The sequence below is a fragment of the Mauremys mutica genome, chromosome 1 (genome assembly GCF_020497125.1).
Source record: "Mauremys mutica isolate MM-2020 ecotype Southern chromosome 1, ASM2049712v1, whole genome shotgun sequence".
In the NCBI taxonomy this organism is placed as follows: Eukaryota; Metazoa; Chordata; order Testudines; family Geoemydidae; genus Mauremys; species Mauremys mutica.
This window is the reverse complement of record NC_059072.1, coordinates 169,551,877-169,570,396: the sequence shown is the minus strand read 5'-3', so window position 1 is coordinate 169,570,396 and position 18,520 is coordinate 169,551,877. Positions and strand designations below refer to the sequence as shown.

General features: G+C 43.2%; 1 protein-coding gene and 1 long non-coding RNA gene across 3 annotated transcripts in view; one reads left to right on the top strand and one right to left on the bottom strand.

Moving 5' to 3' along the window:
* The window catches only part of BBX (BBX high mobility group box domain containing), a 238,729-nt gene that overhangs the window by 167,603 nt on the left and 52,606 nt on the right, over positions 1-18,520 (bottom strand). The gene's annotated exons all lie outside the window — the stretch shown is intronic.
* Positions 1,068-4,580, top strand: LOC123361728. The gene is made up of 3 exons (XR_006576207.1): positions 1,068-1,255; positions 1,976-2,032; positions 3,723-4,580. It is a non-coding gene; the product is annotated as an uncharacterized LOC123361728 (long non-coding RNA).

Sequence of the window (18,520 nt, the reverse complement as noted above, 5' to 3'; positions counted from 1 at the left end):
GCCTCCCAGGCTTGCGGTGCCTAAGCTGATTGGTGCTGCAAGCCTGGGAGGCGGGAGAAGTGAAGCAGCGACGGCGTGCTCGGGGTACTCATGCTCGGAGCAGGGGTGAGCTAGGGCAGGGAGCTGCCGCGGGGGGGGGGAGGGGGGCTCAGGGCGGGGGTGCGCAAGGTGGAACTTTCGCCTAGGGTGCAAAACATCCTTGCACCGGCCCTGACACTATGGGCCAAATCTTGCTTACTCTAGACATCCAAGAAGTCTCACTGTAAAGTTGGGGCTACTTGCCTGAAGTAAATGGGAAAACCTGGGTAAGACAAGCAGTATTTGGCCTTAAGCCTGGGCATCACCTCATCCCCACTAACAAATCTCCCTGACTATAAGAGTGGAGGCTTAGCAGCGGCCCCTCACTCCACCTGCTGTCTGAGCCAAACAGCATAATTTTAGATTTGCTGAGATTTAGTTTAACATTGTATTTTATTTTAAATAAAATTGGTGGTTTGAGCAAGGGGAGACTTAGTCACTGAGTGTCTTTCTGAAGACTCAGACAACATCAAATACTGCAAGTACCATGTTATTAGCCAGCATTACAGTCTCAATTTTCAGTCCTTATTTTTAAAATAGTGATATATATCCTCATCTACTGTACATCACCACAGCCCCAGTGAATTCAATGGAACCACCTTGATTCACAATGGCTACAAATCTGGGCCCAACATTATTTATTAAAAAGAAAGCCAAACCATTTTTACCATTGTTTTGATGAGAAGAATTTACCCCCACCCTCCCCCCAAGGTTGTTGGGTGAACAGCAACTACTTCAGGAAACCATGTTAATAAAAATAAAGAGAGAGAGATTACACTGAAAAGACTTTTAAAGACTCACTTACTCTGCTCCAGAATGGACACTATTAATATCCACAATCCCCCTAGAAGTGTTATATTCTGGAGGAGTCTATCCAAGTCAACAGACAAGAACCTCTGCTGGCCTGTACATTGTGATCTAGAATGTTTCAAGTCAATTGTTCTAGAGCTCCTGTCTATATGGAAAATAGAGCGCTGCGCTGTGGAAAAGTCAGAATTCATACTGAAACTGAGAAGACTAAGCAGCACAAGGTTCATAGTAATGATGATCATTCTGTCCTATCAATGAACTTGAGATTGATTTCTTCCTCTTTATTGAAATGGGCCCTATTCATAATACCAAACCAGCCAGAGTGGCAAGCATGAGAAGGATACTACTCACACACTGGTCAGAACATGTAAGTGCCCTATTTACACTTCGACCTTATTCAGCTACTGAACAGCGGGGAAAGGGAAGAACAGAGGTTTGCCTGCAAGATTCTCCCCCAACCCAACCTCTGTGCACTTGAGATGCCATAACAAGATGCTAATACTTTTCTACACTTGTCATATTTTTAAAATGCTCCACACACATACTTCTGGTTTGTACCTAGAGCTTAAGTGTCACTCTAAACAATAATAATGGCCCTATATGCTTAGTGGGACATCTCACTGTAATACATGCTATGCCTAATAGCAAGGCTTGGATCCAAAGTATTATTTTCTATGTATGATACTGCTCACCATGCTTTCCAAACTTTCAAGTACAAGCCCTGCTCCAAGGCGCTCACAGTCCAATTAATTCTTTAAAATACTCACATAGCTTTCCATCTTCAAAGAATACTAAAAATGTTAATTAATCAGTTAAATTAACACAGGCTCATAACATAGCCATGGAGCTGGAAAATATCCTGGTTATTGATAACAGTAACACATCAAGCACACACACCTCCCTCCCCTTCCAGCTACCCACCCACCCCATGGAAGGCCTCTCCAGAGAGTGTCTGAAATCTATGCTGAGGGTTGAGCAGCGGAGCCACAGCCTCCGAATGCCAAGTTGGGGGGGACAAAGTTGTCCCGCTTTCAACCCTATGGAGATTAGTCAAAAGTCAAAGCTGTATGTTATGTTTTCTGTGTAGAGGTCTCCTCCCATTCTCCAAGGGATCGGAAGGAAGCTGTGGCCAGGAGGAGTGAAGGTGAGCTACCAGGAAATTGGGGGGGATGGGGGATGGCAAATCCAGTGCAGAGGCACAGGGTCCTCAGGCAGATGACCATGATAACCCATAAATTTACCAGAACTGGGGGGAGGGTCCTGCAGCCTGTTCCACAGGGGAGGCCCAAATCTTACCTCCCCAAACGGGGCACAGAGGAGAATGAGTGTCTTGAGCTTCTTCCAAAATTTTCATCTCTTGAGCTTCTTCCACGGGTTTTACCACAGAGAGTGGGGGTGGAAGGGAAGCTCTGAGCCACGTTATGGTTTCTAATCTCAGAATGAAAGATGTATGTAATCTTTCTAGCTGAATTCAGCTTCTGCTTGAAACAAATTTAATTAGATCACAAAACAAATTTCATTTCTTGATTAAAACAATTCTTGGCACAAGGCCTGGAATGCGCTTCCCTAAAACATCCATATGGACAGACGCTTCACGCACTTGGATGTTCACATGACGTAAACAAGAGGTTTGTGAACATTGCTGAATCAAAAGGGAGTCAGAGTCTGCAAAAATGAGGGTGAATGCTTCCCTTATTTCCGGCCACTCACTCAAGCCCAGGCCCCGGCACACTGCTCAGGCTGTATAATGGGACCTAAAAGGGGGTGGAAAGGGCCCACTGGCAATAGCTCCTGTCTGCCTGGCCAGCATAAGGGCTCTGCTGAAACATGGCTCCCAGCCGCCAGCATATGGGGCAGGTCAGGGGGAGGTAATGAGAGGTGGAACAAGAGGGTGGAGAGGATGTGTGGCTGTTGCATACTGTACTATGGCTGTCATCTTCTTCCATAAGAACGTCCATACTAGGTCAGACCAAAGGTCCATCTAACTCAGTATCCTGTCTTCCAGTAGTGGCCAATGCCAGGTGCTTCAGAGGGAATGAACAGAACAGGCAATCATTGACTGATCCATCTCCTGTTGCCACTCCTAGCTTCTGGCAATCAGAGGCCAGGGGCACTCACAGCATGGGGTTGCATCCCTGGCCATACTGGGTAATAGCCAGGGCCCACAGGAAGCAGGACACATATTACAACAGCCCTGAGTCTGCTCTAACTTGCACTGGCAAGGCTCTGGCTCCAGTAGAATACAGGGAGTACAAAAGGCAACTTTAAAACATGTTCACACATCCCCATTCCCTACCCAAGCGCCACGGCCAGCTCCAGGCACCAGCCAAGCAAGCTCGTGCTTGGGTCGGCAGATCCTAAGGGGCAGCATTCCGGCCAAACCTAGGGAGGCACGGCTGCCCTATTTTTTTTTTTGCTTTGCCTCCGGGTCCGGCCGCCCTGCACCCAGGGTTTTGGGGTTTTTTTTTTTGCTTTGCCTCTGGGTCCGGCCACCCTGCGCCCTGTTTGGTTTTTTTTTTTTTTTTGCTTGGGGCAGCAAAAAAGTCAGAGCCGGTCCTGCCAAGGGCAGGAATTGACACACTTTGCCCAGCTCTAGCTCCAGAGCATCTAACGGGGGGATATTAATTCATGCTACACTATCTGAACGGTTTTATTGAGATCAGAAACAGGCATTTTAGGAAATCCCCAGTACATACTCTAGATCTGATGTGTAGAACATTATTTTAACCAATATCAAGCCTGACAAAAGTTTCTAGGGAATTTCAAGTATGGAAAAGTTAAATGCAATTGTTTTATTCGGTTTGAATTTTTCCTCACTTTTTACTGTGATTCAGCACTCTTCGCCTACCTCCTCCTGTGGCTCTGAAACCAGTCTTACCTAGGAACTACCCTGAAGATTCAAGGAAATCAGCAGTTCAGTTTCATTTTCTATGGACAAACATACACCAGGAACATTAAATGTTCAGTGCAAACTAAAATTAATCAGTTGATCTGGTCATGTATGCGCTACCAGGAAAACTGGGGAGAAATGCATGAGACTTATGACACTGTTTGCAGGTCCTGAAGTGCTTCCCTGCCTCCATTTCTTCCAATGCTGAAGGGAAAGGGGAAGGAAGTTGTTTTACATTTTCAAAAGCAATGCCACAGCCCTGGTTCCTTGCTGTATTACTCATGCTACCTGATAGCTGATTGAATAGTCAAAAAGTAAGGAAACAGAAAAGAAAAAGGAATCAAAAGCTTTAAGCTAAACTTTTTTCCACATATAGTAAAAATGAGGAGTTTATCCAACTATTGATGGAGCTCTGAGATCGCTCACAGAAAATGCAACTCAGCAATAAGAAGCCCTGACTAGGAGGAGGAGATGGAAAGCAGTTTGGAGAGGTAGAGGAGGAAACACAGAGGAGACAGGAAGGGAGACAGAGAAAAAGAGACTGAAATACAATTTCAATTAAGCTTGAAAAAGCCATTGTGATTTCAGGTGTTTATTCAAATGAATGTGTCATCCTCAAACTTTAACTGTGAGGAGGTCACCTGCTTGAAAAAAAGATGTTCTGAAGGGTGAAGCAGCAATAATCAACTAACAACAATCCAGGATTTTAACAGGCAACCATCGGTTTGAAATATTACAATTGCAATCTAAATATGTCGTACCTATATTGTTATAAGTAACGTCTAAAAATGCCTATAATTATTGAAAGAGATGGGGGAGACACTTGTCTCTTTCATCTGAGTACATATATTTCAACTGTAACTCATTTTAAGAACATTTTTAGCCCCAAAGTTACTTATGCTCCAAATAGATTTGCTGCCCCCTTGCCTTTATTGTCAAAATAATTATTTACACCAGAGATGCAGAATAATGAAACTGTGGTTGTTGAAAGGGCTCTTTATATCAAAGAAAGAAATCCCACAGCATTTGACGTTTTCTACAGGAATAATTTGTTTGCATCGGCTTTGTTATACATTGCATTCTACCCCCACTGAAGCTTTGCCAGGTTGAGAGGTATGTTTGCACAGAATTGGCGTTCGCTGTTCTGCTGATGGCACATGCGTTTCCCTAGGCCCTGCATGAGGCTATTTACCTGTATGAGCTAGAGAGCTGAAACTGAAGAGGCCCCAGCCAATTGTGCACATAGAAAGAAAAGAGAAAGAGGCGAGAATGATGGCTTGTTTGGTATCGTCACACTCAGACCCACCAAAACCCCCCCCAGCTAAAACAAACAAGTTTGTTTTTATTTTTTAATCTCCAGGCACACTATTTAAAAGAGTGAGTAGATGATATAATCTATTACAGAGAGTGGATAGATATAACAATGTTGATGATCCCAAGCATTCAAGCATCATGGAACAAACCTACAAAGATGAGATGGGCTTAAAAATCAATAAATTATGAATTCTTTTTATTTGCCTTCTCTTTTTAAGACTGAGCTTTTCTCTGATACTGAGGGTTTGAAACTTTTTTTAAAAAATGAAATCTGAGATTCTCACTTAACAAGATTCCAGGAGCTGATGCTTTGAGACAGACATCGAATGTTATAAGACTTGCACTAAAATTGTGAGGATTGGCAACAATTAAGTTAACAACTTCTCTTGAAAGCACATTTTGTAGGTTCTTGTATAAAAGTGAATGAATCCTAAATTGGCTAATAATTTCCCACTAGCACAGTTATCTCGAAATTTGCACATTCAGTGTCTTTATCAGCAAATCAGATTTCTTCTTTTGTAACAGGAATTTTTCTAAATGAGCCCCCACCCCGAACCCTATAAGCACCAGCTGTTCCCATTTTTTTTAATATTCTGAGGTAACAAGCAATACATCAGACTTCTTTTTATGATCCTGGGATAGTACTGAGCAGATCAACTCCCATTATCATATTTTATTAATAAGTCTGTTCTCAGGGGGAATAAAAGACAGCCAAGACAAATATATGGAGCTGAAAATATTAAGTGTGATCTAGAGGTAAAATTAATCTGCCACTGTGTGTTCTTAGAAAAAAATGACTGAAATATTAATTTGTAGATTATTCTCCTCAGCTATCTTGAAAAAGGGCCTGATTCAGTATTGCCTCACACCTTTGGCCTTATTCTTGAATGCCTTGTGCAGTTCTTTACACCAGTACAAGATGCTGCTAAATCAGAATGATAGAGTTGTTGCCTAGTACAGTGTTTCTCAATGACCGGTCTGTGCATTGGTGCCAGTCCCTGAGATCTCCCTGACACAGTTAGGAAGGCAGCAAGCCAATCTCTGGTATCAGAAAGGTTAAGAAACACTGGCCCAGTGGATAGCGCTAGATTGGGACTCAGAAGATATAGCTTTTAATCCTAGCTCTGGCCTGTTGCATGACAGTGAGCAAGTCAGTTCACCATTCCATGCCTCAGTTTCCCGATGTAAAAAATGGAGATAATGATATTGTATTCTTTGTCAAGGACTTTGATATCTAGTAATGAAAATCACTACGTAGGAGCTAAGTATTACTACTTTTCCTTGTGTAAATGTTTGCATCAGTGCGAAGGGCAAATGTGATTTAGGCCCAAAGCTTCAGTGACTCTACTTCTTTCTGCTGAACCGCAGAATACATGAGAATTCTCTAGCTAGTTCACTGAATGCAGAGTAACCAATTAACCCTTAGGTGTGGTATGGGCACACACACTTCTGTTACATACAAACATTACATAAAATAAAAGTTAAACTTGTTCCATAATGCACAGTTTTCTTCCTTAAAAGGTCAAACCAATCAAGTCCCAGTGCACTACAGTATTAATAAGCAGTATGGCTTCTAAGGCATAGCTGCATCACCACTTAAGTCCTTCTGAACTATGTTTTATGGTTTTCCTTTATTGAAAGGAACCCTATTTTGAAGAAAATTATGATTTCCAGTTAACAATCTTTAACTAAAGTGAAAATTTGTTTTTCTAATTTGGTTTATTAAAACAAGCCAGCAGCCACATGCATTCTAGTCACACATCAATGTGTTTTAGATCTTAGTAATTCTGTAGTTTTACAGTTTGCGATTCCTAAATTATGCAGTAAAGTATCAGCCTGCCCTCTGGTGTCCAAATTTTGCAAACCAACTGCACTTTGTTGACATAAAAGCAACTTCGGTTTTGATCATTAAATACTTCTATCCTGATGCTCCCTGCAGGCAGGATCTGGGGGCTGTGGCAGATGGAGGGGTGAGAGTGTGTGGAGCTGGATTCACCTCTACTACAAAATGAGGTTTTACAGCTTCTTAGAGTGGAGAGAGGTAGGGATGTAAAAGGTTAACTGGTAAGCAAGTCTTACCGGTTAACCCACCTTAACTGTTAACCCGGGGCCAGCCGGCCAACTGGGCCCCGCAGCCCCGCACCGGCTGGAGAGAGACCAGCCATGCCGCCCGGCCAGAGCGGCCAAAGCAGCACCTCCTGGTCAGAGGGATCTGCCACTTAATCGGTTAACTGTTTAAACGACATATTTTTTAACTGTATTTACATCGCTAGAGAGAGGAACTAGTCCCCAAATCCTAATCATTCAGAGGGAAAACAGAGCATAACCCCATAGATCCCAGGTCATCCCAGTGGACGTCCTTCCTCTCAGCTCTACTTTCTAGAGCCCTTTTAGGACTCATCCCGCCACTGACTGGTCACCCAGTAGCTATGGTATATACCACCACCTTCTCCAGCGGTGGGAGAAGGTAAGGGGCAGTTACTGCTGCCTCTAGAAGTGCTAAACACTAGCATGAATTTCCAATTGGAAATCCTTTAGGTCCCCACAGACAAATGTCCTGGAGTAGGTCCAGAGTGCAGTAACAGCCAGTGCCTCAGCGAAGACAGAGTCAAAGGGTACATCGGTACAACCTGTTGTCTGCCTCCTGATAAAAACATCTCACAGACTTGACTTCATCATATCAGGGAAAGCCCCCCCCCCCCAATAAAAAATCAATCATATCCTATAGGAAGAGCTAGAGCTAATTTGGCACTATAACTGAATAAGGACATGCTAATTGTTTGGTTAGCAGGCCCAGCTGGGTTTGGCAAAGTGATGCAAAAATCCTCAAGTTTGTCTTGTGCTCTGCCTTTCTACATGTCAAAGGAGGCAGGTAAACCCATCAGCCTGAAAGGAGAGATCTGAGAAAGAAACTTTCAAAAGGCTGTGTTTAATTTTAATAGATTTCCAGGCTAAACCAGACAGGGAAAGGGGGGGACATTAATATATTATCTATATGCAAAGGAGAAAAAAATATAGGCTCTTTAGCTTGAAGATCAAGGCCAACATTTTCAAAAGCGATTAAAATATTGGGCACCTAAGTTTTATGGTTCCCAACTGGAGAGCTTAAAGGGGCCTGATTTTTCAGGAACTGCTGACTCATCTGCCTCCATAGCAGTATTGTGCCCCATGCAGTGCATTCTCTGAGGCTCAGAGGGTACTGGGGAGAGACTGACTAGGCAAGTGCCTGGACCAGTATTATTATGAGTTATGTGATATTTGGTATTTTTCTTAAAGCCCCAGTTCCAGGAGTCAAGTGATTACCGTATTGTCCCGAGTATAGGCCGCACTTTTTCCCCCTAATTTAAGTCTTTAAACTAGGGGTGCGGCCTATAAGCGGGATCTTGTCAAAAAAAAACCAATAAAAATACTTTAAATCCCAGCCGCGGCGGGGAATCAGAGCGCTCTGGGCTCCCCGCCGCGGCGGGAAGCCCAGAGCCCTCTGATTCCCCGCCGCGGCTGGGATTTAAAGAGCTCTGGGCTCCCCGCCGCAGCGGGCAGCCTAGAGCCCTCTGAGTCCCGGCCGCGGCTGGGATTTAAAGGGCTCTGGGCTCCCCGCCGCGGCGGGCAGCCCGGAGCCCTCTGATTCCCCGCCGCGGCTGGGATTTAAAGAGCTCTGGGCTCCCCGCCGCAGCGGGCAGCCTAGAGCCCTCTGAGTCCCGGCCGCGGCTGGGATTTAAAGGGCTCTGGGCTCCCCGCCGCGGCGGGCAGCCCGGAGCCCTCTGATTCCCCGCCGCGGCTGGGATTTAAAGAGCTCTGGGCTCCCCGCCGCGGCGGGCAGCCCAGAGTGCTCTGATTCCCCGCCGCGGCTGGGATTGAAAGCGCTCTGGGCTCCCCGCCGCGGCGGGCAGCCCAGAGCGCTCTGATTCCCCACCGCGGCTGGGATTTAAAGGGCTCTGGGCTCCCCGCCGCGGCAGACAGCCCAAAGCCCTCTGAGTCCCGGCCGTGGCTGAGATTTTCTTTAAGTTAAAAAAAGTTAAAAATTTAATTTTTTTAAAATAGCACCAAACTTTAAGGGTGCGGCTTATAATCAGGAGCGGCCTATACTCGGAACAATACGGTACATGATTTTCTCTACTTTCATTTAAAAATAAAAGCAGGATTCTAGCCATCACGGTTGCAGAGAAATGCTTGAAAACATGATCCAAGTGCACCCTAAAAAGCTCAAAAACCAGAACGCAAATAACAGGACTCCCCCTCCCCAATTTCTTTTACATCGTCTGTTTTTAAGTCAATCTCATGATTTTTTGAGGGCTGACATGATATTTGAATGGTTGGGATGGCCAATACTGCTGGGCTGAGCAAAGAGTGGGGCTTGCACACTGTCCCCGCAGCAGCCTCCACAAAATCCAGGGAGGAAGTTGTGATACAAAGCCCCAAAGCTGAATTTAACATTGTGCCCCACCTCTGGAGGAAGGGAAGACCCACTACCCTTTAGAAAAGGGACTTAGGGCAGCCGCTGATGCAGCATAGATTCATTGGAGCCATCCTATCAAGAAGTTGAAGGAGTGGGGATATCAGTGGGACACAAAGATGCATGGAAGCACAGTGTCTCCCACTGGATGATCTCTGGAGCATGAGGTAAGATCTATGGCCTGGGCTACAAGAGGCAAAACTCTGATAGAACTGGGGGGAAAGCTTGAGAGATGCGTAGATTTCCTCCCCTGTAGACTCATCCCATGGATTGCCCGCAGATGGCCATCAGTCCCTGAATTACAGGGATACATGACAGATGTCACCATCCAGGACAACAGGACTGTATGAAAGAAGCACACCCAGGGCTGACGAGAGGAGGAAAGGGAGGACAATTGTACTGGGGCCCTGAGCTCAGGCTGGCACCCAAAACATTTAATGTCTTTGTAAATAAAGAAATGGGGGAGGGGGACGGGACAGGCGAACATCATGACCTGGGACCCCTCATTTCTCTCGATGGGCCTGTACACCCACACAATTCTGCTCACACAGGCTATTCCTGAGACCATCCTGTGTTGTGCAAAATCTAAAGTTATGTATTAAAAAAAAAAATGGTCTAGCCCTCCTATAGCCAAATACAATCTACATGCTCTACAATGCACTGCTGACTTATTAGCTCCATAGCAAACAGCAGTACCCAAGGACTTCTGAATCCCAGCACACATCCACCTTCATTAATTTGAACAGTATTAATGCAAAGCCTAGTTTGGAATAATTGTAAGTGCTAATGTTTTAACTGGGTTGTCCCAAACGGAAGCACTAAATTTTAAGTGCTGACAGTTTTGTTAACTTACTATTTACTGTACATAACTCAAGCTCTTCATGGGGAAAAAGGTTGAAATGCACTGATTTGCTATCAGAGTAGTTAGCTTATATCTAAATATTAATCTACTGTTAAAGTGTGGCTCTCATTTGAAAAGTGACTGTAAAAATGGTTTCTTCTTCAGCAGATCTGTTCACTATGCGTATTGAAAGACGTATCTGCTCACTTTCATGACAAAAGGTGAATTTTATTAGTTTTTGCTCCTGTTACCATTGCTGAGCCAGCTGCAAGAGAATGAGCATGCTTCTATTCTGACTGATACATCACCAACAGATTCACTAACCACATTTTAATTGCAGGGCCACTTTCTGTCCACAGTTACAAATATGATCTATTCCCCTCTCCTCTGTATTGAAATATAAATTGGCACAGGTGCAACCAAACACAGAACACAAACACAAACAGAATCTGCTATAAACACATCTCTATTACTGGCAATAATGCATAAGCCAGAGCAAATCCAACTTAGCTTAGCAGGGTGAGTTTCAAAGAATGGCAAATAATGAATATAAAATCAGTTTGTGACTTGTTGATTCAGCATATTTGATTTTGATACCGAGTCACTGAAAGACTAATCTGGAACCCCACAATGCCATTTTAACAGAATCTCTTTACAGAATAAAACTGAACTTTAAGGAACCACAGTCCTCAAACATTTCATCTGTTTTATCAGCATACTCCTCAAACTGACCTACAAACCAGCTATCAGGCAGACACCTTAATTTTAGAGAAAAGTGCAGTCAGAGCGATAGGGCAGACTGGCAGGGAGGCAAAACTTCTATTGACTTTGTCTTTTCCACAATTACCATTTGTTTAATAAGTTAAAATACTTTATATTTTGGACTACCAGGTCTTAGGGGTATGAGCTGTCTTTTTAGGTATGTCTGTTCAGTGCTAAGCACAGTGGGACCTGGCTTCCTGATTTGAGCATCTATGAATTACTGCAATACATATAAACAACAGAGCATATATGAAAGAGCCCTCTCAAATTTAATAGAAAATAAGAAATAAAAAACTATGTTTTGGATCCATTGTATAAAATTCTCTATTGAATTCTAATTCTTCTTTAGAATACTATAGCATGGTTCAAGAAACCTAGAGAAACTATAATTTTGTATTAACGCTATAGATTTCATCCTTATTGAGTTCTTTAAGGCTTTTCCAGAAGGGATGAAAATGGTAAGATGGATAAAAGATGAAATGACAAGAAATTGTTAAATTTCTTTCCTCCTCTAGAGACCAAAAGTCTGTATGCATTTCAAACCAATGAAAATAGGTCTTGAAGCAGCAAATTATTAGTTGATGTTAAAATATACTTTCCTACATTGAAACAGGCAGTTTCAGAAATGGACTAGAATAGCTGCCACTTTTTCCACGCTTTGTGATTGAGCTGCAGTCACTGATCCGATTATGAAAAGACTACTCTGGAGACCGAAGCCAGCTATTTAAAATACAATAGTCACACCTGAGATCTGACATTAAAATAAGTAGAATAAAACCTTTTGCCTCTCTACATCTTCAGGCTGTTGCAATATTAGTCAACACCTTTGTGACAGGTTATCCTTTATTTGCTAGGGATACACTTGAAAGGTAACTGAAATCTTAGCAATTTTGCCCTAGAGGTTAACACACTGATTTTGTTTGGAGATTTTTCTAAAAACACACTGGTCCACAAAAATAATTACCCCATAATTACAAGTTATTTACCCTCTAAAGCAGCATAAAACACGTTAGCAGTTAGAACCAGGTTTTTCTGCCTTGTGACGGTGCAAAGTGAGGAAAAAAAATAAAAATCAAGCTTAATTGTGAGGGAGATGTTGAGTGTATTGAAAAGTGTAGCACACACATGGTAAACAGAAGTCGCATGAATGTGAATATCTCAAACTAGTTTACTTTTTTTTTTTTTTTAACTTGAGATGAACAGCATTGTGGATAATTGTATCTATTTAAAAGCGTGTATGCATTACCCTTGTTTTGGCTTTGTATTAAACAACAGTGGAGGTTGAAAGGTTGATAGACTAAAGTGACACATGAAACGTGTGGTGAAGTCAATTGGTAGTATTGTAGCAGGCTGACTCTCGTCCCACTAAGACTGCTGTAAATAGTATCTCTACCAACATCAGTGGTTTTACACGAAAGTAAGTCAAGAACCACATTTCTGATCTAAACCAGATTCCTAACGAGACCGGAAATACTTGTAGAGGTTTCTTCCTTCAGAGCCTGTTCCTGGGGGCTTTTCCCTCAAGAGGGGTTGATCTGGACCTGAAGATATATGAAGGACTGCCATTGGTCAACAAAGCAGTATTTAAAAACAAAATATGTATGAGTTCTGGCCCCTGCTACTTACTCAGCTAAAAACTCAGACAGGACTCCAAGAAGAGTTTTGCTTGTATCAGGGGTATATTATTTGTATTATCATAGCTCCTGTATAATGTTAGGACCATAGTGTGACAAATTTTAAATGCAGAAAACACACTTTTGCTACAGGAATTAACCAGAGAGATCCAATGCTCCACCATGCATTGTGATTTCATTTTATTTTGACAAAACTATCTTCTATTACTTTTGGGGCCAGGCCATGCCCTGAAGAGATACAAAATGAGGGGGACTGTGCAACCATCCACTCTTCAGCGCCACAGAAAATGAGGCAGGAGAGAGAATAAAGCCCCTGAGCCTATATGATTTTTCTGTATGGCCTACACATGAATGTGAAGGTGGCTGGGCTGGACCTTCCAGTTATGTGGGTCCAGTGGAGATCAGCTGCCTGGGAGCCCACTGGGCACTAGAGCCACAGCAAAGGAGCAGGTTGTCTATGTGTATGGTTGGGGCCTCCTTTAGATCCCTTGGGCTCTGACATATTTGAGGGCTAACTCAATGGCTAATTACTCGCAGTGAAGGAGGGAACCCTGCCTCTTTCATGCGCTGTTAGCATGCATGTGCAAGGGAGGACTTCCACAAAGGAATCCTTATTAATTCTTCCTCCCCCTCAGGGGGCCAATTCCATGATGTTTTTCTGCAAGCGAGTGTGACTTGGGTCTTCATTAGGGGAATATACAGTAGAACCTCAGAGTTATGAACACCAGAGTTAGAACTGACCGGTCAACCACACACCTCATTTGGAACCGGAAGACGCAATCACAAAGCAGCAGAGCCAACAAACAAACAAACAAAGCAAATACAGTACTGTGTTAAATGTTAACTAATAAAAAAATAAAGGGAAAGTTTAAAAAAGATTTGCCATGATAAGGAAACTGTTTCTATGCTTGTTGCATTTAAATTAAGATGGTTAAAAGCAGCATTTTTCTTTTGCATAGTAAAGTTTCAAAGCTGCATTAAGTCAATGTTCAGTTGTAAACTTTCGAAAGAACAATCACAATGTTTTGTTCCGAGTTACAAACAGCCTCTATTCCCAAAGTGTTCGTAACTCTGAGGTTCTACTGTATATGTTTAGTTGATACAGAGTTAACAACTACTCTTCCAGTAATAATTGTGACTAGTGACTTGAACAGTGGAATGGGACCCAGGAGACCTTGGTTCTATTTCTAGCTCTGCCATTGTCATGCTGGGTGACCTCAGGCAAATCAATGCCCTCCCTGTGCCTCAGTTTTTCCATCTGTAAAATGGGGATAATGTTACTGACCTTCTTGGAAAAGTGCTTTGAGATGTGCTGTGGAAAAGCCTATGTATTATTTTATTTTTGACATTATATACAGACATGTATTCCCATCAAAGTCACTTTGAGTTTTGTGTATTACAGGGTAGAAAATGGCCCTAGGTTTACAATATTTGTGGAAGTTTCTTGATGATACAGTAATTCAAAATGCTAATAATTCTAGTAATTCTAACAGCTTATGTTCAGTTGCAAATCTAATAAAACAATTTTAAAAATAAATTGACAATATATTTCTGTTTCTTTATTGCTTTTTATGTTTTGATGTTTTGGGTCTTTAATTATATGTGAAATCACCCAGAGCAACTGGGATCAAGGATTTATTTTCTTGTGATTATAAATTTAAATGAATCAAAATAAATAAGTCTCAAAAAGGGAGTTACATATATCGATGAGAGATGTTTTTAAATCCTATTACTAAGTAAATGGAATGCTGAGAGAGAATTCAAACAATCTGAGTGGGCAGTGTACAAGGCAGTAATTCTTTATAAATACCATTTACAGACCAACTCAACCTCCAGAACACATAAATCACACACCTATTTCTCTTGCCCATCTTACAATACCATGAACATCCTCAGTGTAGAGCAGTGGTTTTCAACTGTTTTTCATTTGTGGACCTCTAAAAATTTTCAGATGGCAGTGCAGACCCCTTTGGAAATATTTAATGACCTAATTAAATAGAACTTCATAATGAACCATTCCAAGATCTTTATTGGACATCATATTTATCATAAAAACAGCAAAGAATCCTGTGGCACCTTATAGACTAACAGACGTTTTGCAGCATGAGCTTTCGTGGGTGAATACCCACTTCTTCGGATGCAAGTAGTGGAAATTTCCAGGGGCAGGTATATATAAGCAAGCAAGAAGCAAGCTAGAGATAACGAGGTTAGATCAATCAGGGAGGATGAGGCCCTGTTCTAGCAGTTGAGGTGTGAAAACCAAGGGAGGAGAAACTGGTTCTGTAATTGGCAAGCCATTCACAGTCTTTGTTTAATCCTGAGCTGATGGTGTCAAATTTGCAGATGAACTGGAGCTCAGCAGTTTCTCTTTGAAGTCTGGTCCTAAAGTTTTTTTGCTGCAGGATGGCCACCTTAAGATCTGCTATTGTATGGCCAGGGAGGTTGAAGTGTTCTCCTACAGGTTTTTGTAGACTCTACTCAGACCCTATGTTACCAGCACTCCCAGCTATCTCCGTGACACCACTGATTTCCTGAGGAAACTACAATGCATTGGTGACCTTCCAGAAAGCACCATCCTAGCCACCATGGATGTAGAGGCTCTCTACACAAACATCCCACACACTGATGGAATACAAGCTGTCAGGAACAGTATCCTTGATGATGCCACAGCACAACTGGTTGCTGAGCTCTGTACCTTTATCCTCACACACAGCTATTTCAAATTTAATGACAATATATATCTCCAGATCAGTGGCACCGCTATGGGCACCCGCATGGCCCCACAATATGCCAATATTTTTATGGCCGACCTGGAACAACGCTTCCTCAGCTCCCGTCCACTCACGCCCCTTCTCTACCTACGCTACATTGATGACATCTTCATCATCTGGACCCATGGGAAGGAGACTCTGGAAAAATTCCACCACGATTTCAACAGCTTCCACCCCTCCATCAACCTCAGCCTGGACCAATCTACACAGGAGGTCCACTTCCTAGACACCACGGTGCAAATAAGTGATGGTCACATTAATACCACCCTATACCGAAAACCTACCGACCGCTATGCCTACCATCATGCCTCCAGCTTTCATCCCGGACACACCACAAGATCCATTGTCTACAGCCAAGCACTGAGGTACAACCGTATCTGCTCTAACCCCGCAGACAGAGACCAACACCTAAAAAATCTCCACCAAGCATTCTCAAGACTACAGTACCCAGACGAGGAAATAAGGAAACAGATCAGCAGAGCCAGACGTGTACCCAGAAGCCTCCTACTGCAAGACAAACCCAAGAAAGAAACCAACAAGACTCCACTGGCCATCACATACAGTCCCCAGCTAAAACCCCTCCAACGCATCATCAGGGATCTACAACCCATCCTGGACAATGATCCTTCACTTTCACAGGCCTTGGGTGGCAGGCCAGTCCTCGCCCACAGACAACCTGACAACCTGAAGCATATTCTCACCAGCAACTGCACACCGCACCATAGTAACTCGAACTCAGGAACCAATCCATGCAACAAACCTCGATGCCAACTCTGCCCACATATCTACACCAGCGACACCATCACAGGACCTAACCAGATCAGCCACACCATCACCGGTTCATTCACCTGCACGTCCACCAATGTAATATATGCCATCATATGCCAGCAATGCCCCTCAGCTATGTACATCGGCCAAACTGGACAGTCTCTAAGGAAAAGGATAAATGGACACAAATCAGACATTAGGAATGGCAATATACAAAAACCTGTAGGAGAACACTTCAACCTCCCTGGCCACACAATAGCAGATCTTAAGGTGGCCATCCTGCAGCAAAAAAACTTTAGAACCAGACTTCAAAGAGAAACTGCCGAGCTTCAGTTCATCTGCAAATTTGACACCATCAGCTCAGGATTAAACAAAGACTGTGAACGGCTTGCCAATTACAGAACCAGTTTCTCCTCCCTTGGTTTTCACACCTCAACTGCTAGAACAGGGCCTCATCCTCCCTGATTGATCTAACCTCGTTATCTCTAGCTTGCTTCTTGCTTGCTTATATATACCTGCCCCTGGAAATTTCTACTACTTGCATCCGAAGAAGTGGGTATTCACCCACGAAAGCTCATGCTGCAAAACGTCTGTTAGTCTATAAGGTGCCACAGGATTCTTTGCTGCTTTTACAGAACCAGACTAACACGGCCACCCCTCTGATACTTGACACCATATTTATCATGATTGTGAGCGGTTAATATAATTTTATTATTTTTAAATTATATAGTGGCAGTATATTTGCATGGTGCTTCACAAGCCATGGCCCTGATCCTGCAAATACTTATACATGTGCTCAACTTTAAAGTTCAGGAGTAGTCCCTTTGACTTCAGTGGAGCTATTGATCTATTTAAAAAGTTACGTACAAGATCGTAGGGCTGGCCCAGGTAGCACAGAGCATGCCCACCTGTAAACCATTGTAGAGGCATGGAAAGGGAAGGAGGAACACAGCAGCTATTTGGGGCTTGTGGATGGCCAATAGAGGTCCATTGGAGCCAGAGCACCCTTGGGACTGCTCTAAATTGGGCCAGGCAGGCTGCTAGACAACCCAGAAATAAAAGAGGCAAATATAGTGGCTGAAAGCTACCTGTGCCCTATCCTCCTGCATCTGGATCAAGCACAGAGAAATGGGCCAACTGTTCCCCACACCAGCTTTAGTTATGATGGCCATGGGGCAAATTCTGCTCTCAGAGACACACATGAAAGTTTGTTGAGGTTGATGGGGAATGGCAATGTTTGTGCCCAGAGGGCAGAATTTGGCCTTGGATTTGAAGGTTCGCTTAGCATTTGACAATGCAGTTCAGATACTGTGTACTAGTTAGCATTAGTTTGGTAGCTTTCTTGGTTTTAAAGAACTAAATCTGTACTGTTGTATGTGAAAAAGATGGGTTAATATTCAGATCCTTTTCCTAGCAGCACATCTCATAATTGCAGAGTATTCTGGGGACCTCGCAGATGTCAATTTACCTGTGCAGTCTGGTAATTAACTATAATTACTATATGAATGTTTCTAGACTTACACATAATTAACCATTAACCCATATTTGCAGAATAAGCATTTGCTGAATTGTACGGTGTGCTATGTTCTTGCCCAGTGCTATGTGATCATTCAATGACAGAGCCTAGGGCTGGTCAAAAAGTTTCCATTGATACTATTTTGATGGCAGACTGGGTGCAGGATGGCAGGATGCACAAGCCCAGCTACATAAGATGTCCATCTCCTAGGTGAATCCACAATTTTTGACTGCTGCTTCTATGGCAACTGGCTCACCAGGCATAGTCAGCTTATACAAATGGCTGCTGTCTTGGCCACTGCCAGGGATTTAACCTGGAAACGTCATAGCTGAAAGCAGGAGTCTCTACAGCTTGAGCTAAAGAACCAGGCTCAGTAGCTGGGGGTGCAACAGTCTCACATCCCCTGTGGACTGGGCACAGAGGGAGTCATGTAACACACACTGAACAGTGGGTTATACTTGCACCACCTTTGAACATATCATTCTGCTTTAGAACTAGCACCTGTGGCCTCAATAATTTCAGAGTTCAGAGGCTACCAGGAAACATTGTACTGGGCACAGTAAGATCCATGCTGATGTTTACGAATGATCTAAAAGAATCTCAACAAACCTCTGACTAACTGCAGTATCAAGCTAGAATAGTATGTTAACTCCAGGGCCAGCTGAATAGTGTAGCACTGTCAC